Here is a 24,716-nt window from a genome sequence, read left to right as displayed (position 1 = left end):
CTGATTAACATTCATTGCATTCCCTCTATGGCAATAGTATCCTTTCTGAAGTAAGGGGACCAAAACTGCACATACCACTCCAGGTGTAGTTCAACCACCACCCTGTACAATTGAAACATGGCCTCACTACTCCTGTATTCAAATCAGATTGCACTAATAGCTAACATTCAATTAGTCTGCCTAATATCTTGCTGGATTTATATGCTAGCAACAGTGCTAACCACTGTGCTACCATGCCATCCTATCCCCATAAACTTCCCGCCCTATCCCCATAAACTCACATATTGCTCATGACCAATCCACCTAACCTGCACATCTTTGGACCATGGGAGGAAACCGGAGCACCTGGAGGAAATCCACACAGACGGGGAAAACGTGTAATCTGCCAGGGTTGTGTTTATTTATCATTTATGTGCTTCCGCTCTGGCCCCGATTTCACTTGAGATGCCAAACACTTTTATGTCCCCAATGGTGGATTATTTACCCCAAACACCTTGAGCTGCAGAAAGTCCCCCATCAATGACTAGAGGACACCAGTGCGCAGGTGCCGGCACGGTGTGTGCTCTGAGCATGCTCAGTGTTAGTGATGGTGATGGACTGTGGAGGAGTGGATGGTTCGGGAGGCGGGAGCGGAATGTGAACACAAGGTAGGATTGGAAACCGCCGGTGGCCTGAAAACTTTACAAACTTCTGGGATAGGTCCGAGGCCCCAAATAAGAAGCCTCAGGCCCTGTGTTTACCGCGCGGTGACAGACCCCGGGGAGCGGATGGCTGGCCGCCATCTTGCCTGTGGGAATCAGTGCGAATCGGGGAGGCGAGGCTTACTTCTGACTGACAGGTCGGGGTTACCCAGGCAACCAGCCGCCATTCTGGGTGAGGAAAGCTGGGCGGATTCTGAGAGGAAGGACACATGGGTGGCCATCTTGGTAAGGGAATTGGGAGTGCGCGCGGTTTCAGGGTCCCAGTCAAATTCTGGATGATGTGAACGAATGGATCCACTCAGTCTGCAACTTCCTCTGAAAACCTGAGATCAGGTGTAATGCCTGTTCTTGTCAGCTTCGATCTGGTATGTGTCTCTTGCGGGGACCATAAATTGGATTCAGTTTGAATTGTTTTTTGGAGCAGGCAAAGAGATGGATTAGGGATTTGCCTCTGTCCACGCTGCGCTTTGACTTTGTAACTGAGAATTGAAAGTCAGTGGCTTCATGGAATTTGTTCCAATTTAGATGTGCAGATTATGATTTAGGGCAGCAAAGTAGCCTTGTGGATAGCACAATTGCTTCACAGCTCCAGGGTCCCAGGTTCGATTCCCGGCTTGGGTCACTGTCTGTGCGGAGTCTGCACATCCTCCCCATGTGTGCGTGGGTTTCCTCAGGGTGCTCCGGTTTCCTCCCACAGTCCAAAGATGTGCAGGTTAGGTGGATTGGCCATGATAAATTGCCCTTAGTGTCCAAAATTGCCCTTAGTGTTGGGTGGGGTTACTGGGTTATGGGGATAAGGTGGAGGTGTTGACCTTGGGTAGGGTGCTCTTTCCAAGAGCCGGTGCAGACTCGATGGGCCGAATAGCCTCCTTCTGCACTGTAAATTCTATGATAACTATGTGGGGTTATGAGTAGGGGAGGGTAATGGGATTAGGTAGGGTGCTCTTTCAGAAGGTCTGTGCAGACTCGATGGGCCGAATGGCCCCTTCGGCACTGTAGAGATTCTGTGGAAAACATTGGTCACTTTATAGCCATGCCTTCACATTAGTTATTTAATCAAACCTATTCATTTATATCTGTGCTGTGTTTCATCTTGTTTATTGTGAATGCTTCATACATTTAGATCTGGGGCATTTAGCTTTGATATTTTTTGAAGTATCACTGACATCACCTTTGGCCTAATGCCTCATTCCCATTGTTACTCTCATGGCCTCTTCCTGACCCACTTTGTTTATTTTCACCCAAAGTGCTCTCAGCATTGACTCCCTTGATGCTTTTCTCGATCCTCCCGTGCCTCCTTGGGGACATTATGGGCAACATGTTTTTAAGCAGCTTCATCCACTATTTACAACCTGCGGTCTGTGGGCTGTGTGTATATTCAGTGTGAGAGGTTGCAGCCCCCGTATAGATAGTTGAAGTGGCTGCTCCTCACCGTCTGGTCACTACAGGCTCCTAATCTTTGGCTCTCAACGTGGAGGGAGATGGAGATAAGTTGGAGGACCATCTCCTGAACCTGTTCCTGGGTCTGATTCAAAGAGGAATTGGCAGATCCAGGATGGGTGGTAGCCATGGCAGGGGTTGAATGAGTCATTCCAGTTGCTGCCACTCCTTTGTGGCTGTGTCAGTGTCTGGGAGGCTCTGGAGAGGGAGGATGTGGTGTACACCAGTACAGTTGTTATGTTCCATGGCCATTGGGCACCTCGGGGTATAGAGGGTCTCGTGGACACTGGGAATCACATTTAGATTAAAGTTCCCTTTGCTTCTGTTCTGAATTTGTTGCTGAGTTTTGCACCGTTTTGTTTGATTTAACTACAAATTTGGAGAAACAAAAGGAGAACAATATTCCATAGAAACGAGAATTGTCTGTTCTGAATTTCTATCCTGTACTGACATTGATAACATCTATGAACTTCCTTTCCAGGTTCTTGGAATGATTGGAGTTCCAGACGGAAACTTAAACCAAAAGCACATCAAGATCTGACATAGTCTCTCGATTCATCATAATCTGAATATCATCAGCTTTTGAATGTGGAAGGAGATGTTCTGTCTGTTCTATCTGAGAAACGTTTGCCAACATCAATGTGACTGGAAAAGCCCAGAGACACCCATACCTGAGAGAGACTTTTCAGTGCAGTGATTGTGGAAAGAGCTTTAACCAGTTACAAGCCTGACACCATTCACAGTCTGGAGAAACAATACATGTGTTGTGTGTGTGGACAAGGATTCAACTGATTATTCAACATGGAGCGACACAAGAAAACCCGCTTCATGAAGAAACTGTTGAAATGTTCGAATTGTAGGAAGGGATTCAAATCCCCATCTCAGCTAAAAATTCATCGACGCACTCACACTGGGGAGAGACCATTCACCTGCTCTGTGTGTGGTAAAGGATTTGCTCGGGCATTTAATCTAGTGTCACACAAGCAGGTTCATAGTGAAGAGAGACCTTTCGAATGTTCTGACTGTGAGAAAAGCTTTAAGAGCAATGTGGGGTTGATTCAACACCAGCAGGTTCACACCGATGAGAGACCTTTCGAATGTTGTGACTGTGAAAAAAGTTTTAAGAATTTTGGGGGTTTAATTCAACACCAGAAAGTTCACTCTGAGGACAGACCTTTTCAATGCTCTGTCTGTGAAAAGTATTTTAAGAGCTCTGGTGGTTTAGTTCAACATAAGCAAGTTCACTCTGAGGAAAGACCATTTGAATGCACTGATTGTGGGAAGTGTTTTAAGAGCAACGAGGGTTTAATTCAACATGAACAAGTTCACTGAAGGGAGACATTTTATAAGATATATAGGAGCAGAATTAGGCCATTTGGCGCATCAAATCTGCTCTGCCATTCGATCATGGTTGATCTCATCTTGGCCTTAACTTCACCATCCTGCCAGTTCTCCATAACCCTTCAACCCATTGCCAATTAAAAATCTGTCCAACTCCTTAAATTTACTCACTGTCCCAGCATCCACTGCACTCTGGGGTAGCGAATTCCACAGATTCACAGTCCTTTGGGAGAAGTAGTTTTGCCTGAACTCTGTTTTAAATTTTCTACCTCTTATCCTAAATCTATGACCTCTTATTCTAGAATGGTCCTCAAGAGGAAGCATCCTCTCCGTCTACTTAATCCGTACCTTTTAACATCTTGTATACTTCAATTTGATCTCCTCTCATTCCTCTAAACTCGAGAGAGTTTAGGCCTAAACTGTTCAATCTCTCTTCATCTTAAGTGCTTTGACCATGCGGGGAATCGCTGCTTCACCTCATCTCAATGAACACCAGCGTATTCACACTGGGGAGAGGCCATTCACTGGCTCCTTGTGTGTGGAAGTGATTCACTCATCGCAGCTCAGTAAACAGCAGCTTGTTCACACTGAGAAGGGACAGTGTAAATGCTGTGACTGTGAGATGTTAAAATCAGAGGGATTCTGCTGAGACACAAATTAGGTCATACTGGGGAGAGGCTATCAACATCCTGGTTTAGCATTGACCAGAAACTGAACTGGACTAAACATATAAAAACCTTGGCGACAAGACTGGTCAGAGGCTAGGAATCCTATTGCGAGTAACTTACCTCCTAACTCCTCAAAGCTTGTCCACCATTTAAAAGGCACTGATCAGGAGTGTGATGGAATACTCTCCCCTGGCTTGATGAGTTCAGTTCCAACAACACTCAAGACATTTGATACCATCCAGGACAAAAAAGCCCACTTGAATGTCACCTCATCCACAAACATTCACTCCTTCCAACTCTGACACAGTTGCAGGCGTGAATACCATCTACAAAATGCACTGGAGGAACTCAGTGAGGTTCCTTTGGCAGCACTTTGCAAACCCACAGCCACTACTATCTAGAAGGACAAGGGCAGCAGACAGATGGGAATGCCATCACCTGAAAGTTCCCCTCCAAGCCACTCGCCATTCTGACTTGGAAATATATCACCTTTCCTTCACTGTCACTAGGTCAATATCCTTACCTCGCTTCTTACCAGCACAGAGGGTGTACCGTACCAAAACCACCTGGACTGCAGCGGTTCATGAAGGCAGCTCGCCATCGCCTTCCTACGGTAATTTGGAATCGTCAATATATGCAGGCCTAGCCAGCTAACCCCACATCCATTGAATGGATTAAAAAAGCTTGTTCAACTGCTGTGTGTGGCAAGGGATTCACTTGTTTAAGCCTGCATTTCACATCAACTTGTTCTCACTGATAAACAGAGATTAAATGTTCTGACTGATATTTTGAGACACCAGCACACTCGTACTGGATAAAGGCTGTTCATCTGTGTGTATGTGTGTGGAAGGAATTTGCTCTGTCATTGCAACCCAGTAAACCAGCTGGTTCATGTTGATAGACGTTAAATGTTTGAGTTATGAGAAGAACGTTCAAAGTACAAGTAATCTGAGTAACCAGTGCACCCATACTGTGTGGAAAGTGATTTAACCTACCGTTTATCCTGCTGAGACTCTAGTGAATTTACAAGTGACTGCACGTTTTTATTGTGCTGATTTTGCTGTTAATCACATACAGGACTGAACCATGTTCATTCTGACGGTTGATGATATCAGTTTGAGTCCAAGAGGAAACTGATTGATGTCCTGTTACTGACTTCCATTTTTGGATTTTTCTCCTTTGTTAGTGGAAGCTTTGTATTTATATGGAGCCTTTCACAACTTCAGAATGTCCCAAATCAATGAGGCTCTTTTGAAGTGTGGTCCCTGTTGTAATGTTGGAAATGCAGTCGTCAAATTGTGCAGCAAATTCCCACCAATAGAAATGTGATTGTGACCAGAGAACCTGTTCAGTGATGTTTGTTGAAGGATAAGTATTAAGCCGGACAGCAGGGGGAACTCCCCTGCTCTTTGCAATAACCTCATGGGAACTTTTACAACCAACTGAGGGGCAGATGATGCTATAGTTGAAGATCCCATCTGGGAGACAGGACCTGTGACAGTGCAGGGCTCCCTCAGTACTGCATCAAAATAAAACCTGGATTTTATACTCATGTTTCTGGATATGGATTTGAACCTACAACCTCCTGACAGAGATAGGAATGTGACCAGTGAGCCACAACTAACACCTCATCATTACTCTGGACTATTTCAGTCCACAGTTAGACAAGTGTAAGATTTTATTGCCAGTGTCACAGAGGTTCAAATTCATCGGTAATTGAAAGCATTTTATTAAGAAGCTACAGTTTTGATATCAGACATCAGCTAAACGGGAAAAGACATACGGCCGGGAACGGCTACACACAGTTCACTGGTCCCTGGTTGGACAAATGGAGGGAGGGGGTGATGATCTCTTTGGATGGAGTTGCCAGTCTCAGAATGGCTTAGTGGTTCCAGAGCCAGGGGATGCTGATCTCCCTGGATGGAGGTGACCGTCTCCTTGGAATGGTTTACTGTTTCCGGAGCCAGGGGATGCTGATCTCCCTGGATGGAGGTGACCTTCTCCTTGGAATGGTTTACTGGTTCCGGAGCCAGGGGATGCTGATCTCCCTGTTCTGCTCATCTGTTTTAAATTGATGATCCCTTATTTTTCAACATTGAGACTAGTTCTAGATTTTCCCTCAAGAGGAAACATTTCCTTTGCATCCACTCTGTCAAGACACCTCAGGATCTTATATGTTTCAATTAAGTGGCTTCTTCTTCTTCTAAACTACAGCAGATGAAGTCCAGCCTGTCTAACCTTTCCTCATAAGGCATCCTGTCATGACTCGGTATTAGATTAGTATTGGAATGTGGGAGCAAACCGGAGCACCCATGGGATACCTATGCAGAATGGGGAGAATGCAAACTCCACGCAGTCACCTAAGGCTGGAATTGAACCCGGGTCCCAGGCACTGTGAGCCAGCAGTGCTAACCACTATGTCACCATGCTGCCCCGCCCACCCCTCCCCTCTCAACACTCACTCAACCTCTCACACACTTAACCCTCCTCATGCTCGGAGGCCTGCTTCAGTACCTGCTTTTAGGTTCGTTCTGCCCCACTCGTACCAGCACACTGGCCATTGTTGCAAAGTCCAGTCTGGTACCCACCTCAACCTCTCTGAGGCCCAATTCCCTGCCCCTGTGCTCCGTCTCGCACACAGTTCCGTTCCGAGGCGCACTCTTCCCATTACTCTGCTGTCCATGCTCGCCCAATCAAACGTTGGCTTCTCCAGAAGCCAGTTGCTAATTGGTAAACTGCAGCATTTTTCAAATTTTAAAGATATGCCTCTCTTACCACGGATCCTCTGGGAGTCTTCCAGAGATCCCCTGGGTCCTGTGGACCCGTTTGTGAGCCGCTGCCCTACATTGTGATGTTTATGTTTACTCTTTCCTGTTACCCTCCCACAATGACACATTTATACCTATTTTCTTTCTTGTTAACTATCCAATCTTTTCATTACAATATTTCTGTGCCCCTACACAATGATCTTTTATACCTACTCTCCTGTCACTTATCCAATCTCCCATGCATGTCAATACTTTACCCCCCACCCTGACCTATTTATACCTATTCTGTTTCCTAGTAACTCTTTTCACTGATAATGTTTTAACCCCCCACCATGATTCATTTATGACAATATTTTATCCGCTGCACCATGAGGGGCTGATACAGGATGTCCCTCAGTTTGCACATGCGCGCTGCCGCACAAACACCCGGGCCTGACTCCGGAACAAGAGCCGGCAGCTGCCGCCCATCAGATCCCGGACTGAGAGCTCTTTATTCGGGGTTGAGGTCTTGACAGGACATTTAGGAAAAGTACGACAGCCTCACCACTCAACTCTCTGACCACCTCCTGGGCAGCCTCCGGAGGCCAGCTTCGTGTCTGCACTGCGCATGCTCCAGCACACAATGCCCGGGTGATTGACGTCCGTTACTGACCATTAGGAGTTGGGCCGGAACTGGAGGACCAATAGCAAGGACCAATAGCAAGGACCAAGACGTCCAACCAATCAGAGTGAATGAAGGGCGGGGCTCGGTCCAGATCTCTGCACTGGCTGAAAAACTGCATCATTTTCAAGGCTGATTTCAGTCAAACGCCAAGAGAAAACTGGACCTTTCTGTTTGTGGCTTTTAACAGATAAACCCGGGTTCAATTCCAGTGACTGTGTTTAGTTAACACTTAATTTGCACAGTTAGGTGGACTGGCCATTCTCAAAAATGCCCTTTAATGTCCAGAGATGTGCAAGTTAGATTGGGTTACGGAGATCGGGCGGGGACTCGGTGCAGAGTCGATGGGCCGAATTGTCTTCTGCACCATAGGTGTGCTGTGGAAGTCAACATTTCCTCGTGGATTAAATAATGGACAAAATGAAGCCTGACTTAAATAAGTGGATAGACAGGGAGTGTGACCGTTAGAACAAGGAGAGTCCCTGGTTTCAACAAAAGGACTGTAGCAGAGCTAGACTTCACGCACTCCAGTAGGAAGTGCTGGAGCATAATCTGTTGCCTAGGGGCAGTGCAAAAACTCATTTAAAATCACCCCTCAAGATTGAAGTATTGAATGTACGTGGATGTTTGCACATTTTTGCCTTTTTTGCTTTCTTTCTGTTGATGTCTGTAACTGTTTACAAAGCCAAAAACTACCTCAATAAAATTGTTTATTAAAAAAAAAATCACCTCTCAATTACTCTCAACCAACTTTCCAGCCACCAACTTGCCATAGCAACGGCATCCCTGGTCAAAAACACCAAAAGTAACATCCGGGGTGAACTGAGACACCATCAACAACACACCAGCCCCGCCCTCTTTGAGGTTGAAGAACTAAAGAGTCATGGGGCAGCAGGGTAGCATGGTGGTTAGCATAAATGCTTCACAGCTCCAGGGTCCCAGGTTCGATTCCCGGCTGGGTCACTGTCTGTGTGGAGTCTGCACGTCCTCCCCGTGTGTGCGTGGGTTTCCTCCGGGTGCTCCGGTTTCCTCCCACAGTCCAAAGATGTGCGGGTTAGGTGGATTGGCCATGCTAAATTGCCCGTAGTGTCCTAATAAAAGTAAGGTTAAGGGGGGGTTGTTGGGTTAAGGGTATAGGGTGGATACGTGGGTTTGAGTAGGGTGCTCATGGCTCGGCACAACATTGAGGGCCGAAGGGCCTGTTCTGTGCTGTACTGTTCTATGTTCTATGTTCTAAACAAGGTGCCAAGGGGCTTGAAGTGTGGCAGGTAGCATGATGTGACAACATCGCACCAGAATTTATGAAATATCTGAAATCCTAAATTCTTGCCTGGCTGACCCGGTTTTACAGGATGGTCATAAATTCCAACACCATGCCAAAGAAACGGCGGACAGTAAAAGTCATTCATTGAATCTTCCAGAACTATCCTCATATCCCAATGAATCCCATTGAACCCTGGGAGATATTGATCTCTGCCTAAGAGGAACATAAACACGTAGAAACAGGAGTAGGCCGTTCAGCCCCTCGAGCCTCTCCCACTGTTTAATTAGATTGTGGCTGATCTGTGGCGTAACTCCATATGCCTTTGGTGTATGTCCTTTGAGGGTAGCGTTTAGCTCAGTGGGCTAAGACAGCTGGCTTGTCATGCAGAATCAAGGCTAGCAGCATGGGTTCAATTCCCGTACCAGCTTACCTGAACAGGTGCAGGAATGTGGTGACTTGGGGCTTGTCACAGTAACTTCACACTTGTGACAATAAAAGATTATTATCCTTATTAGCAAAAATCTATCTCATATTTAAAATTAATAACTGTTCTCAGCTTCAACTGCTGTTGAGAGTTCCAAATCTTTACCAGCCTTTGAGGGAGAAGTCCTTCCTAACATCTCTGCTGAATGGTCTAGCTCTAATTCTTTTGGCTATGTCCCCCTAGTTTTACAACCCCTAACTAGTGGAAATAGTTTATCTTTGTCTCCCCAGTCTTTCCCTGTTAATATCTTAAATACTTCGATCAGATCACTTTTACCTTCTAAATTCTAGTGAAGACATGTCTAATTTTACTGAACTGTACGGTGATCATGGGTGACTTTAATCTTCACATAGATTGGGCAAATCAAATTAGCCACAATGCCGTAGAGAAGGAATTCCTGGAGTGTATACGGGATGGTTTTCTCGACCAATATGTGGAGGAACCAACTAGAGAGCAGGCCATGTTAGACTGGGTATTGTGTAATGAGAAGGGAATTATTGCCAATCTGGCTGCACGAGACCCCATGGGGATGAGCGATAATTATCAAGATGGAGAGTGAAGTAATTGATTCAGAGACGAGAGTGCTGAATCTTAATAAAGGGAACTATGAGGATATGAGGCCTAAATTAGCCTTGATAGATTGAGGAGATTTACTTAAAGGGATGACAGTGGATAATGTTGCTCGTTATGCTTTCCTTAATTTGCCAGGTATCTTTCTGATACCACCACAATGTTCAAAACCTAACATGTTTTAGTCTCCACTGGTGCCGGGGAGTCTGCCCTGGTACCGATTGTTTAAATGTTTCTCTTTTGTCCCCGGAGATAGCTCATTACTATGCTAATTCCCATCTCATTACACAGTATCCAGTCTAACATGGCCAGCTCTCTAGTTGGTTCCTCCACATATTGGTCGAGAAAACCACCCCGTATGCACTCCAGGACACAAATGAGGACACAAATCAGATTTGCCCAATCTATGTGAAGATTAAAGTCAATGACTCGATACACCAGTTAGTAAGTTTGAAATCAATGCACATTTATTTACATACACAGGCAATTATTACTCATGCATAAACTCTACTCACTAAACTACAACTACTACTAAAAGCTTATACTTAGCTTCGGGCGCCCACTCAGTCAGAGGAGCCATGGCCGTTGTTCGGTTCTGGTACTGCTGGCTTCGAACTGGTATAGAATAGTAGCTAGGAGCACCTATCTCGTAGCGTGCGTTGACCTTTAGACTTACTTGGCTGGTGCTTGGCGGGCCTCTCGTCGCTGAGAGCCAAATGCCAAGGTGAAGAAGAAGAGTTCAAGTGTTCTTAAGAGAGCGCTCTGACCATGGGGACTCTGTTTTATACCCCAAAGGGTTTCGCACCTTTCTGGGCGGTTCCTGAACTTGGTCCCAATTAATTGGACCATGTCCCAATCATTTGTATCGATTCTCTCCAATAAAGGGGCTGTTTCTTGATCGCTGGACGGGCCCTAGGTAACCGTTGGCCTGCCTTTGTTTTAGTCTCCACTGGCGCCGGGGAGTCTGCCCTGGTACCGATTGTTTAAATGTTTCTCTTTTGTCCCCGGAGATAGCTCATTACTTTGCTAATGGCTTGTAGTATCAGTTCTGTCTGGGATCTGCAAGTTCCAATCCACAGGCAAACCTTGCACCTGCTTGTTTTCCTAGTACTGTCCAATTTTCCCTGTACTCTTTGCGAATGTCCATTTTGGAATCGGGACGTGGCCACCCCAGGTGGTTACAATAGACAATGGCAAACATTCAAGGAACGCATGGAGGAACTACAGCAACTGTTCATTCATGTCTGGCACTAAAGCAAAGGCGGTGAGAGGGCCAATCCATAGCTTACAAAGGAAATTAGAAATAGTATCTGATCCAAGGAAGAAGCATACAGATTGGCCAAGAAAAATAATAGGCCTGAGGATTGGGAGTAGTTTACAATTCAGCAAAGAAGGACGAAGGGATTGATTAACAAGGGGAAAGTACAGAACGAAAGGAAGCTTGCAGGGAACATAAAGACTGACACTAAGAGTTTTGCCAGATATGTGAAGAGAAAAAAATTGGTAAAGAGAAATGTATGCCCATTGCAGACAGAAACAGGGGAATGCATAATAAGGGACAAAGTAATGGCTGAGCAATTCATACATACTTTGGTTCTGTCTTCACAAATGAGGACACAAATCAGATCCCAGAAATGTTGAAGAATGAAAGGTTTAGTGAGAGGGAAGAATTGAGGGAGACCAACATGAGTAGAGAAATGGTGCTGGGAAAATTGATGGGATTGAAGGCAGATAAATCCCCAGGACCTGAAAATCTGCATCCCAGAGTGCTTATGGAGGTGGCTCTGGAAATAGTGGATGCATTGGTTATCATCTTCCGGGATTCTATAGACTCTGGAACTGTCCCTGCAGATTGGAGGTCATCACACGTCACTCCGATATTCAAAAAGGGAGATAGAGAGAAAGCAGGGAATGATAGACCAGTAAGCCTAACGGTAGTGGGGAAAATGCTTGAATCCATTATCAAGGACTTTATAGCGGAACATTTCGAAACAGTGGCAGGATCAGTCAGAGTCAGCATGGATTTATGAAGGGAAAATCATGCTTGACAAATCTGTTGGAATTCTTTGAAGAGGTAACCAGTACAGTCAAGGGGGAGCCAGTTGATGTGGTATATTTGGACTTTCAGAAGGCGTTTGACAAAGTATAAGAGATTGTTGTGCAAAATTAAAGCGCATGGGATTGGGGGAAATGTATTGAGGTGGATAGAAAACTGGTTGGCGGAGAGGAAACAAAGAGTAGGGATTAATGGGTCCTTTTCAAATTGGCAGGCAGTAACCAGTGGGGTACCACCAGGATCGGTGCTGGGACCCCAGCTATTCACAATATATATTAATGATTTAGATGAGGGAGCAAAATGTAACATCTCAAAGTTTGCAGATGATATCAAATTAGGTGAGAGGGTGAATTGTGACGAGGATGCAGCGATGGTACAGCAAGATCTGGACAGGTTGGGCGAGTGGGCAAACCAATTACAGATGCAGTATAATTTGGATAAGTGTGAGGTTATTCATTTTGGAAGCAAAAACAGGAAGGCAGATTACTACCTGAATGGTTGTAAATTGGGATAGGGGAGGGTGCAGCGGGACCTGGGTGTCGTTGTGCACCATTCACTGAAGGTAAGCATGCAGATGCAGAAGCCTAATGGTATGTTGGCCTTCATTGCAAGAGGTTTCGAATATAGAAGCAGGGATGTGTTGCTGCAATTGTACAGTGCGATGGTGAGGCCACACGGAATATTGTGTGCAGTTTTGGTCTCCTTCTCTGAGGAAGGATGTTCTTGCTCTCGGGGGAGTGCAGCGAAGGTTTACCAGACCGATTCCAGGGATGGTGGGACTGTCATATGAGGAGAGACTGACTAGGTTGGGATTGTTCTAGCTGGAGTTCAGAAGAATGAGGGGGGGTCTCATAGAGACTTATAAAATTCTAACAGGACTAGACAGGGACAATGATAGGCGTGTCCAGAACCAGTGGTCACAGCCCGACGATTCTGGGTAAACCATTTCGGAACAGAGATAAGGAGACACATCTTCACACAAAGAGTGGTGAGCCTGTGGAATTCATTGCCACAGGAAGTAGTTGTTGCTAAATCTTTGAATATATTCAAGAGGTGGCTGGATATAGCACTTGGGGATAATGGGATCAAAGGCTATGGGGAGAAAGCAAGATTAGGCTATTGAGCTGGATGATCAGCAATGATCGTGACGAATGGCGGAGCAGGCTTGAAGGGCTAAAAGGCCTCCTCCTGCTCCTATCTTCTATGTATCTATGTAATTTTGTAATCTCTCCTGGTAACTTAGCCCCTGTGTTCCAGGTATCATTTTAGTAAACCTACATCACACTCCCTTCAAAGGCCAATATACTCTTCCTCGGATGTGTTGCCTAGAACTGCTCACAGTGACTCCAAGCTGAGTATGACCTGGGTTTTGTTTAGCTGAAGCATAACGTTTGTGTCTTTCTACTGCAATCCTCTAGATATAAAGGCCACTAGCCTTTTTGATTATTTTTCAAACTTGTTCGTGGCATTTTGAGGATGTATGCACCTGAGCCCCCAAGTCTCTTTGGACATTCATTGTACCTAACATCTTTCCATTCAGAAAGTGCTCTCCTCTATCCTTTTTAGGTTCCAAACGGAGAACCTCACAGTCGCTAACAGTGAATTCCATCTGCCACAAATTTGTACCAATTTGCCTAGTCTGTCAATATCTCCTTGCAATTTTTTTGCTATCATCGAGGCTGTCTACAATGCCACCTAACTTTATATCTTCAGCAAATCTAGATTTCTGACTGCCTATGCCATCAACCAAGGCATTAATTAAATTTTGTTTAAAAAAAATAAATTTAGAGAACCCAATTATTTTTTTCTAATTAAGGGGCAATGTAGCATGGCCAACCCACCTAGCGTGCACATCATTTGGATTATGGATGTGAAACTCAAGCAGATATGGGGACAATGTGCCCCTCACACCTTAAAACTATGCCCCCTAGTAATTGACCCCTCTACCCTGGGAAAAAGCCTCTGACTATCCACTCTGTCTATGCCCCTCATAATTTTGTAGACCTCTATCAGGTCACCCCTCAATCTCCGTCATTCCAGTGAAAACAAACTGAGTTTATTCAACCGCTCCTCATAGATAATGCCCTCCATACCTGGCAACATTCTTGTAAATCTCTTCTGCACCTTCTCTAAAGCCCGACTCCGATGACCCTATGGAAGTCACCTATATCAAATATCCAGACCCACCACCCGACCCCGACTACCCCGACAATGCCCATTCAAGTTTAGACCCAACACTTTGGCACAGGGACAATTCCTACAGACAATTCCCGGTCACATAATTCAAAAATTACATGCCTGATCCACACAAGGGTGTGGGATCCGGGAGAGCAGGATGACACGGTGTCTGAATCCCGATACGGCAACCCCTTTGTGACCCTGTTCACAGAGGCAGAGAAAAAGTGAGGTGTCCAGATGATGTAAAATAGGGACCGCTTGAGGGAAGCAATATCCTTTCTGATCGAACCTGCACGTATGTTTGTAAGTTTATGTTTGTTTGTCTTTAATGTTAATGGTTCAGTTGGAGGTTGGCTACCTTCTTTTCAGCTGAAAAGATTGTGACCACCTCGCACGCACTTTAGCTTGTCCGCCGAAACCTTTGAGAACTTCAGTTCCCAATCCAATGGTTTGATTGGAGATCTTTTCAGCTGTAAGGCTTGTGACCACCTCGCACGCACTTTAAGTTTCTCCGCTGAAACCTTTGAGAACTTCAGTTGTATCCTCTGGTGAACCGACACGGTTCACGACTTGTTCACTGTTTTTAGATGTTGGAGCATCTTGGCTCCTCCCTTGTTTTAGGTGCCCCTCTATTCAGCGAATAGAGGCTGCAAACCCACGGTAAACACATTCTTGCCCGTTCATTCCAGGTTACTCAGGCAGTGGACAAACGGCACTGAGGACCCGCCCTGTCTGAGAACCCACTTTGGTCAGCCAAGCTCGGGTACGGCACAGCACGCCTACCTGGGGATTCCATTCAAATCGTACCCGTAGCGGCCCATACGCAACCCATTCGACCGTTTGTTTCAAAATTTGTTTTCATTTTTCGTTAGGTAGCCCTTAGGCCGCCATCCCACATGCTATTTACATCCAGGAACATTCGGATGGTAAATTTGCAAAGCCTGCGAGACAGCTCGCAGGAGGAAAGTTGTTAGGTGTATTCTGTTCCTAAATTCGCTTTTGAAAAAAAAATGAGGGGAGTCACAGGGTGTGACTTGGCCAGTGATTTAATGCGTCAATTGGAATGAGAGGACAGATACACTAGCAAGTACGGATATTGAACTGTGTATTGACAGATACTGTGCTTGATCCCATAGCTTTTGAAGAGTCGAAAGAGGGTTCACGGCAAGGATCGGCCATACAGGAGGAAGAGAACAAAGAGAACGAAGAGAAGACCATGATGGAAGCCTACCTATTACTGTTAAATGTTGTATTTGTATATGTGGAAGCAAGTCACGTTTCCCCCACAACCCCCGCCGTCACTTTTTCCCTCACACCAACTTCCCCGTGCTCAGCTCTGATCAGCGAAGTTCAGACCTGGTGCACAAAATTTATGGCATGGTATTCAATGTCGTACGTGATTGAATCACTGTTGGTGATTGCAATCCTCTGCGTAATTGTACAGACCCTCAGGTTGAGGAAGTGGAAAAGGAGAGCCTCCCGTTCCTGCCCCTCAACTGTTTATGGAGTTTGATCCCCTATTTTTCGGTTTCATCAATCCCCCTTGCCCCTTGATGAATAAAGCACTATGTTAATAAAGGATACCAATGTATTATATTGTTCTGAACTCGACTGCCGAGTCAGAAAGTGATATGTAATGTGGTGTGAATGGATAAGGTTTTAGACTGTAATAAAATGTTTAAAGTAAGATAAGGATAGTACTTGTGATAGGTAGAGGTTCCCGGTTATTGGTAATGCATGTCCCCTTTGACATAGCGCCAAGTAGAAATGTCAGATAAATATTTTTCTTCCCATAGTTAAAGACAGCGTAGACGCCCAGGAACTTGCTAAGGTCAGGGAACCCAAAGAGGGCACCCAAAGGCACTCGAAGAAACGTGCATAGGTGATCCTTCACAATTTCTTGTGAGGATCACAAGGAGGGAATGTAGCCACCTAAGATGGACACTGGGCTACAAAATGGAGAACTGCTAAGGCTGCAGGGAGAAAACAGTCTTAGCAAGGACAAGCAGTTTGCAGAAGACTAATTAGCATTCTGCACGTACAGAAACCAGTTTGTGGCCAGGTGCAGAGTGTCAGCCAAAGGTGTAAATGGCAACAAGATCTACATAGTAATGAGGTGATCCAGATCCAGACCCCACACAATAGAAACATTTAAGTATGAAAGGATACTTTTGAGTAGGCGCCCAGTCAGAACGGCACCATAGTATCCAACACAAAGAACCATAGGTACTGCCCCACCCATCGAGAAGTGACCCTCAGATTGGGGGGTTTGGAAGATATCGATTGGGAAAAGGCCCAATCGATACATGGCAGGTAAAAGACCGCCCCGAAGGGGCACGGACTTTGGGGGACCTATAAAAGTAGACCCTGCACATGGTTCGGTCTGTTTTGGCTCCGGTCTGTTTTTGGCTCCGGCTCTCTGCTGTGTTCATCGCTCCGGCTTCGCTTTGCTGATACATCACATCCTGACTCCAGTTCCATCACCAGCCGTTGAGCCATCAGCCATCGAACTGTAAGTGCCACTACGACGATCGCTATGGGATCCAGACTTTGCTAGACCCTGACAACTTTAAGTACCTGAGAGTTGCAGACCAAGAACGGGACGGAGGCCTTGCTCCCTGACCTTGCCTGTTCCTGTCTAGATAAGTATTTTAGTTGTTTAGTATTAGAAGTAAGTTAGTCTCTTTAGCGTATGCATGTGTATTTGTTATATTTGTCATAATAAATATCAATCGTTTGGACTTACTAATCGGTGTACAGATTTATTACTTTGAACCTGACCTTGATATACTTGTGAGGTGTCTAAATATGGCACCTGGTGACTCCTGAGCATAATTACATACACAGAGCCATAGCAGTGTTAAGCACACGGCCTTTAAACGGAGGCGTGATAATACACTCCAGTAAAACGCGCAACAGCCTCCACATCCTTCTGGTAGTGTGGCGACCAGAATTGAACCCTATATTCCAAGTGTGGCCTAACTAAGGTTCTATGCAGCTGCAACATGACTTGCCAATTCTTATACTCAATGCCCCGGCCAATGAAGGCAAGCATGCCGTATGCCGTCTTGACTACATTCTCCACCTGTGTTGCCCTTTCAGTGACATGTGGACCTGTACACCTAGATCTCTCTGACTGTCAATACTCTTGAGGGTTCTACCATTCACTGTATATTCCCTACCTGCATTAGACCTTCCAAAATGCATTACCTCACATTTGTCCAGATTAGACTCCATCTGTCATTTCTCCGCCCAAGTCCCCAGATGATCTAAATCCTGTTGTGTCCTCTGACAGCCCTCATCGCTATCCGCAATTCCGTCAACCTTTGTCTCATCTGCAAACTTACTAACCAGACGAGTTACATTTTCCTCCAAATCATTTATATATACTCCAAACAGCAAAGGTCCCAGCACTGATCTCTGCGGAACACCACCAGTCACAGCCCTCCAATCAGAAAATCACCTTTCTATTGCTACTCTCTGCCTTCCATGACGTCGCCAGTTCTGTATCCATCTTGCCAGCTCACTCCTGATCGCGTCTGACTTCATCTTTTGTACCAGTCTGCCATGACGGACCTTGTCAAAGGCCTTACTGAAGTCCATATAGACAACACCCACTGCCCTACCTGCATCAATCATCTTTGTGACCTCTTCGAAAAATGCTATCAGGTTAGTGAGACACGACCTCCCCTTCGCAAAACCGTGTGCTGTAACGCAGATGTTTCGGGGCCCTGAGGATAATTCCGGTATTTTCAGAATCCAGCGCTAACTACAGTTTGTATTGTGATTTCTGCTGATGAATTATCCTCTTGGCAATAAATAGAGGAATACAATGTAGAGAGTGGGAAATTGCGAATAGAAATCAAATCAAATCCAATCAAATCACTTTTCCTAATTCAACAAAGGCATGTGATCAAAGTTTTCCTGTAGCGTCACTTTGTCAATGAAAGAATATTTATAATGAACACAATAATGTTCAGAATTGTATTGTGTGCGTCTGTCTGCTACTACCGATTAAAAATTACCTTCCACATCAAATGACACTGAAGCGGCCTTTGCGTTCGTGTAGTCGTGGCAGAGTGGTTAAGGCGATGGATAAAAATCCATTGGGGTTTTCCTGCGTCCGTTCGAATCCTGTCGACTACGAATGTTCTTTTTCTCATTCAGTTTCAAGTTTCACCACGTTCCTTTGGAACGAATCATGTCTGATGCGAAATGGTAACCCACACTTTTCAAAAAGACCAGTTGTTTTTCCCGTCGGGAAACGTCGGGAAAATGTTTCACATGCTATTATTCAGTGATTGGGGAAATACACTGGGCTCTCTGAATACGAATTTCACAATGGAACATATGTTATTATTTAGTGAACGGAGATGTACAGACACCTTTCTGATTAAGAGTGAGATCACGGGGCCTGCGTTATTGACCAGGGAGGGGAGACGGAAAAGCCTCAATCTTGTGAGCAACAATTCCAACTTTCCTTTTTATCCAGGGATTGGCTATGGTGAATGCAGGAAAGCTAGTGATTCGAAACAAACCTGTTGGACTTTAACTGATGCTGCAAGACTTCTTACTGTGCTCTCCGTTGTCCAACACCGGCATCTCCACATCATGGCCATATTCAAACAAAGACAATGTGAATGCTTTTCGGATATTGTATATCGCTAATTTATTGTAGATGGTTGAATAAATACTAGAACATAAGATGGCACATGTCAAGACCAGCATCTCGAGAAATGTTCCTCACTCACTCGTCAGTCAGGAATGTTGGCTGTTTCCCAAGCACGGGTTTGGGTTCGATAACGGAGCATTGCCAATGCAACCTTATGGCGATCAAATGAGGAATCGCAAGGCGCGAACGTTGCTTTGTGACTCTGAAGACGTCCACGGGAGCTTTTCAAATAACCATACTTTCAAACTCCATCAATCTCCCATTGAACTCAGATTTCATCTTTATTGTTAATAATGACTGACCATTGTGGGTTTGATGGCACACCCGATTTTTTGCGTTAAGATGGGGAAAGTGATTGAGGAGTATGTGGAAATTAATCAAAATGGGAACGTCTCGCCGTCCGTGGTTTGGGAGGCATTGAAGGCGGTAATGAGGGGGGAGGACATTTCATTCAAGACAGAGGTGATTAGAGAGGCAGGGCAGGAAGTGCGTCGGTTGATCGGGGAGATTATGGCGGGCGATGGAAGAGATGCGGTGCATCTGGAAACGAGGCATTGAGTGAGGAGTTGCCCGTGAAGTTTGATCTTCTATCGAAAGGGAGGGTGGTTCAGCAATGGAGTCGAGCAAGGGGCTTGGCTCTGATTATGGTGAGAAAGGCATTGGATTGCTCGCGGATCAGCTCCATCGGCAGGCAGCAGCGTGGGAGGTGGAAAGAGGTATTTCTGCATCTGAATGTGAAGTGGTTCGTCGATTTGGAAGAATGTTGAGAATATTTTGGGGGTATTTGGGCATTTCGGTTCTGAAGGGAGGGGAGTATCGGACTGATAATCGAAAATAAATGTAAAATATACTCTTTAGTTGATGCGGAATGGAAACGTTAATCCCGTTTCTATCTCAATTGATGCTGCCAGACCCGCTGAGTTTCCCGTGAAGTTTCTGTTTTTGTTTCCTGAAGCTCAATGGGTTTGTTTTAACGCAGATGTTTCTGGATCCTGACCATTAATCCAGCACTTTCAGAATCCAGCACTAACTCCAGTTTGTATTGTGATTTGTGTCGTTGCATTATCGCTCTGTCAACAAATACAGAAGAATAATGTACCGAGTCCAATAGCAAATTGCGAATATTAATCAAATCAAATGACATTTCCTAATTCAACAAAGAGATGCTGTCAAAGCATTCCTATAGCAACCTTAACGGAGATATTGAGGCATCGCGGGTTTGGATTCCGAAGTGCTGAATGAAAGAATATTTATTATGAACACAATAATGTTCAGAAATGTATTCTGTGTGTCTGTCTGCGACTGCCGATTAAAAATTACCTTCCCGTCAAATGACACCTAAGTAGCACTCCATTGCGTGTAGTCGTGGCCGAGTGGTTAAGGCGATGGACTAAAAATCCATTGGGACCCCCCACGCAGGTTCGTATCCTGCCGACTACGAATATACTTTCTCTCATTAAGTTTCACCACGTTCCTTTGGAACGAATCGTGTCTGATGCGAAAAGGTATCCCACACTTTTCAAAAAGACGAGTTCTTTTTCCCAACAGAGTGCGCGCTATTTGAAAAGTCGGAACACTGTTGCATATGTGTTATTACTCAGTTATTGGGAAGTACACAGGGCTTTCTGAATAAGAATTTAACAACGGAACACATGCTATTATTTAGTGAACGGAGATGCACAGACACCTTTCTGATTAAGATTGAGATCATGGGGCAAGCGTTATTGATCAGTGAGGGGAGACATAAAAGCCTGAATCTTGTGAGCAACAATTCCAATTTTACCTTTTGTCCAGGGATTAGAACATATTATATAGAACGATACAGCGCAGTACAGGCCCTTCGGCCCTCGATGTTGCACCGACATGGGAAGTCAAAAACTAAAGGCCATCTAACCTACACTATGCCCTTATCATCCATATGCTTATCCAATAAACTTTTAAATGCCCTCAATGTTGGCGAGTTCACTACGGTTGCAGGTAGGGCATTCCACGGCCTCACCACTCTTTGCCTAAAAAACCCACCTCTGACTTCTGTCCTATATCTATTACCCCTCAATTTAAAGCTATGTCCCCTCGTGCTAGCCACCTCCATCTGCAGGAGAAGGCTCTCGCTGTCCACCCTATCTAACCCTCTGATCATTTTGTATGCCTCTATTAAGTCACCTCTTAACCTTCTTCTCTCTGACGAAAACAACCTCAAGTCCATCACCCTTTCCTCAAAAGATTTTCCCTCCATACCAAGCAACATCCTGGTAAATCTCCTCTGCACCCGTTCCAAAGCTTCACGTCCTTCCTATAATGAGTCGACCAGAACTGTACGCAATACTCCAAATGCGGCCGTACTAGAGTTTTGTACAACTGCAACATGATCTCATGGCTCCGGAACTCAATCCCTCTACCAATAAAGCCCAACACACCATAGGCCGTCTTCACAACCCTATCAACCTGGGTGGCAACTTTCAGGGATCTATGTACCTGGACACCGAGATCCCTCTGCTCATCCACACTACCAAGAATTTTACCATTAGCCAAATATTCCGCATTCCTGTTATTCTTTCCAAAGTGAATCACCTCACACTTCTCCACATTAAACTCCATTTGCCACCTCTCAGCCCAGCTCTGCAGCTTATCTATGTCCCTCTGTAACCTGTAACATCCTTCCGCACTGTCTACAACTCCACCGACTTTAATGTCGTCTGCAAATTTACTCACCCATCCTTCTGCGCCCTCCTCTAGGTCATTTATAAAAATGACAAACAGCAACGGCCCCAGAACAGATCCTTGTGGTACGCAACTCGTAACTGAACTCCATTCTGGACATTTCGCATCAACTACCACTCTCTGTCTTCTTTCAACTAGCCAATTTCTGATCCACATCTCAAAATCACCCTCAATTCCCAGCCTCCGTATTTTCTGCAGTAGCCGACCTTTGGGAACCTTATCAAACGCTTTACTGAAATCCATATACACCACATCAACTGCTCTACCCTCGTCGATCTGTTCAGTCACCTTCTCAAAGAACTCGATAAGGTTTGTGAGGCATGACCTACCCTTCACAAAACCATGCTGACTATCGCTAATCATATAATTCCCATCTAGATGATTATAAATCGTATCTTTTATAATCCTCTCCAAGACTTTACCCACCACAGGCGTTAGGCTCACCGGCCTATAGTTACCGGGGTTATCTCTACTCCCCTTCTTGAACAAAGGGACCACATTTGCTATCCTCCAGTCCTCTGGCACTATTCCTGTAGCCAATGATGACCTAAAAAGCAAAGCCAAAGGCTCAGCAATCTCTTCCCTGGCTTCCCAGGGAATCCTAGGATAAATCCCATCAGGATTGGCTATGGTGAATGCAGGAAAGCTCTTGATTCGAAACAAACCTGTTGGACTTCACCTGGCGTTGCAAGGCTTCTGACTGTGCTCACCGCTGTCCAACACCGGCCTCTCCACATCATGGCCATCTTCAAGCAAAGACAATGTGAATGCTTTTTGGATATTGTATATCGCTAATTTATTGTAGATGGTTGAATAAATATTAGAAACTAAGAAGGAACAAGTCAAGACCAGCATCTAGAGAAATGTTCCTCACTCACTCGTCAATCAGGAATGTTGGCTGTTTCCCAAGCGCTGGGTCCTTGTTCGATTACGGAGCATTGCCAATGTAACCTTATGGCGGCCAATTAAGGACTCCCAAGTCGCGAACGTTGCTTTGTGACTATAAAGACGTCCACGTGTGCAATTCAAATAACCATACTTTCAAACTCCATCAATCTCCCATTGAAATCAGGTTTCCTCTTTATTGTTAACATGGCTGACCATTGTAGGTTTGATGACACACCCGATTTTTTGCGTTAATATGGGGAAATTCATTGAGGATTATGTGGAAATTAACCAAAATGGGAGCTTCCCGCCGTCCGTGGTTTGGGAGGCATTGAAGGCGGTAGTGAGGTGGGAGGTCATTTCATTCAAGAAAGAGGTGATTAGAGAGGCGCGGGAGGAAGGACAGCGGTTGGTCGGGGAGAGTTTGGCGGGCGATGGAAGACATGTGGTGCACATGTATGTGGTACACCCGGAACCTGGACATTGAATGAGGAGGAAGGAGCTGAAGGTGAAGTTTGATCTTCTATCCAAAGGGAGGCTGGTTCAGCAATGGAGGCGCGCAAGGGGGGTTGGCTGTGAGTATGGTGAGAAAGCCATTGGATTGCTGGTGGGTCAGCTACATTGCAGGCAGCAGAGTGGAAGGTGGGAAGAGGTATTTCTGCATCTGAATGTGAAGTGGTACGTGCATTTGGAAGAATGTTCAGAATATTTTTGGGATATTTGGGCATTTCGGTTCTGAAGGGAGGGGAGTATCGGACTGATAATCGAAAATAAATGTCAAATACTCTCTTTAGTTGATGCGGAATGGCAACGTTAATTCCGTTTCTCTGTCCACTGATGCTGTCAGACACACTGAGTTTTCCCTGAAGGTTCTGTTTTTGTTTCCTGAAGCTTAATGGGTTTGCTTTAACCCAGATGTTTCTGGACCCTGAGCATAATTGCAGCATTTTCAGCACTAACTCCAGTTTGTATTGTGATTTGTGTCGGTGCATTATCGTCCTGTCAAGAAACACAGAAGGAAAATGTACGGAGTCCAACAGCAAATTGCGAATTTTTATCAAATCAAATGACATTTCCTAATTCAACAAAGAGATGCTGTCAAAGCATTCCTGCAGCAACCTCAACGGAGATATTGTGGCATCGCCGGTTTGGATGTCGTCAGATCTGAATGAAAGAATATTTATTATGAACACAATAATGTTCAGAAATGGATTCTGTGTGTCTGTCTGCGACTGCCGATTAAAAATTACCTTCCCGTCAAATGACACCGAAGCAGCACACCACTGCGTGTAGTCGTGGCCGAGTGGTTAAGGCGATGGATTAGAAATCAATTGGGATCTCACGCGCACGTTCGAGTCCTGCCGACTACGAATATAAATTCTGTTTCAAGTTTCACCACGTTCCTTTGGAACGAATCGTGTCTGATGCGAAATGGTATCCCACACTTTTCAAAAAGACGAGTTCTTTTTCCCAACAGAGTGCGCTCTTTTTGAAAAGTGGGAACACTGTTGCACAGTGTTGCACATGTGTTATTATTCAGTGATTGGGGAAGTACACAGGGCTTTCTGAATAAGAATTTAACAACGGAACACATGCGATTGTTTAGTGAACGGAGTTGTGCAGACACCTTTCTGATTAAGATTGAGATCATGTGGCATGCGTTATTGATCAGTGAGGGGATACGTAAAAGTCTGAATCTTGTGAGCAACAATTCCAATTTTACTTTTTGTCCAGGGATTGGCTATAGTGAATGCAGGAAAGCTCGTGATTCGAAACAAACCTGTTGGAATTTACCTGGTGTTGCAAGACTTCTGACTGTGCTCACCGCTGTCCAACACCGGCCTCTCCACATCACGGCCATCTTCAAACTAAGACATTGTGAATGCTTTTTGGATATTGTATATCGCTAATTTATTGTAGATCGTTGAATAAATATTAGAAACTAAGAAGGAACAAGTCAAGACCAGCATCTAGAGAAATGTTCCTCACTCACTCGTCAACCAGGAATGTTGGCTGTTTCCCACGCGCTGGGTCCTTGTTCAATTACGGAGCATTGCCAATGTAACCTTATGGCGGTCAATTGAGGACTCCAAAGTCGCGAACGTTGCTTTGTGACTATAAAGACGTCAACGTGTGCAATTGAAATAACCATACTTTCAAACTCCATCAATCTCCCATTGAACTGAGATTTCTTATTTATTGTCAATCATGACTGACCATAGTGGGTTTGATGGCACACCCGATTTTTTGCATTAAGATGGGGAAAGTGATTGAGGAGTGGAAATTAATCAAAATGGGAACGTCTCG

General features: G+C 45.0%; 1 long non-coding RNA gene and 2 other non-coding genes across 3 annotated transcripts; all 3 read left to right on the top strand.

Annotated features, from left to right (window-relative positions):
* The first annotated feature begins 560 nt into the window (after nt 1–560).
* LOC119967837 lies at nt 561–8,190 on the top strand. Its single transcript, XR_005461084.1, has 2 exons — nt 561–647; nt 2,623–8,190. It is a non-coding gene; the product is annotated as an uncharacterized LOC119967837 (long non-coding RNA).
* An 11,972-nt stretch (nt 8,191–20,162) lies between these two features.
* Nucleotides 20,163–20,243, top strand: trnaf-aaa. Its single transcript has one exon. It is a non-coding gene; the product is annotated as a tRNA-Phe (tRNA).
* Nucleotides 20,244–23,698: 3,455 nt separating this feature from the next.
* Nucleotides 23,699–23,779, top strand: trnas-aga. Its single transcript has one exon. It is a non-coding gene; the product is annotated as a tRNA-Ser (tRNA).
* The last annotated feature ends 937 nt before the right edge of the window (nt 23,780–24,716 follow it).

Source organism: Scyliorhinus canicula, chromosome 6, assembly GCF_902713615.1.
Source record: "Scyliorhinus canicula chromosome 6, sScyCan1.1, whole genome shotgun sequence".
Taxonomy (NCBI): domain Eukaryota; kingdom Metazoa; phylum Chordata; class Chondrichthyes; order Carcharhiniformes; family Scyliorhinidae; genus Scyliorhinus; species Scyliorhinus canicula.
This window is presented reverse-complemented; position numbering and strand designations above follow the sequence as displayed.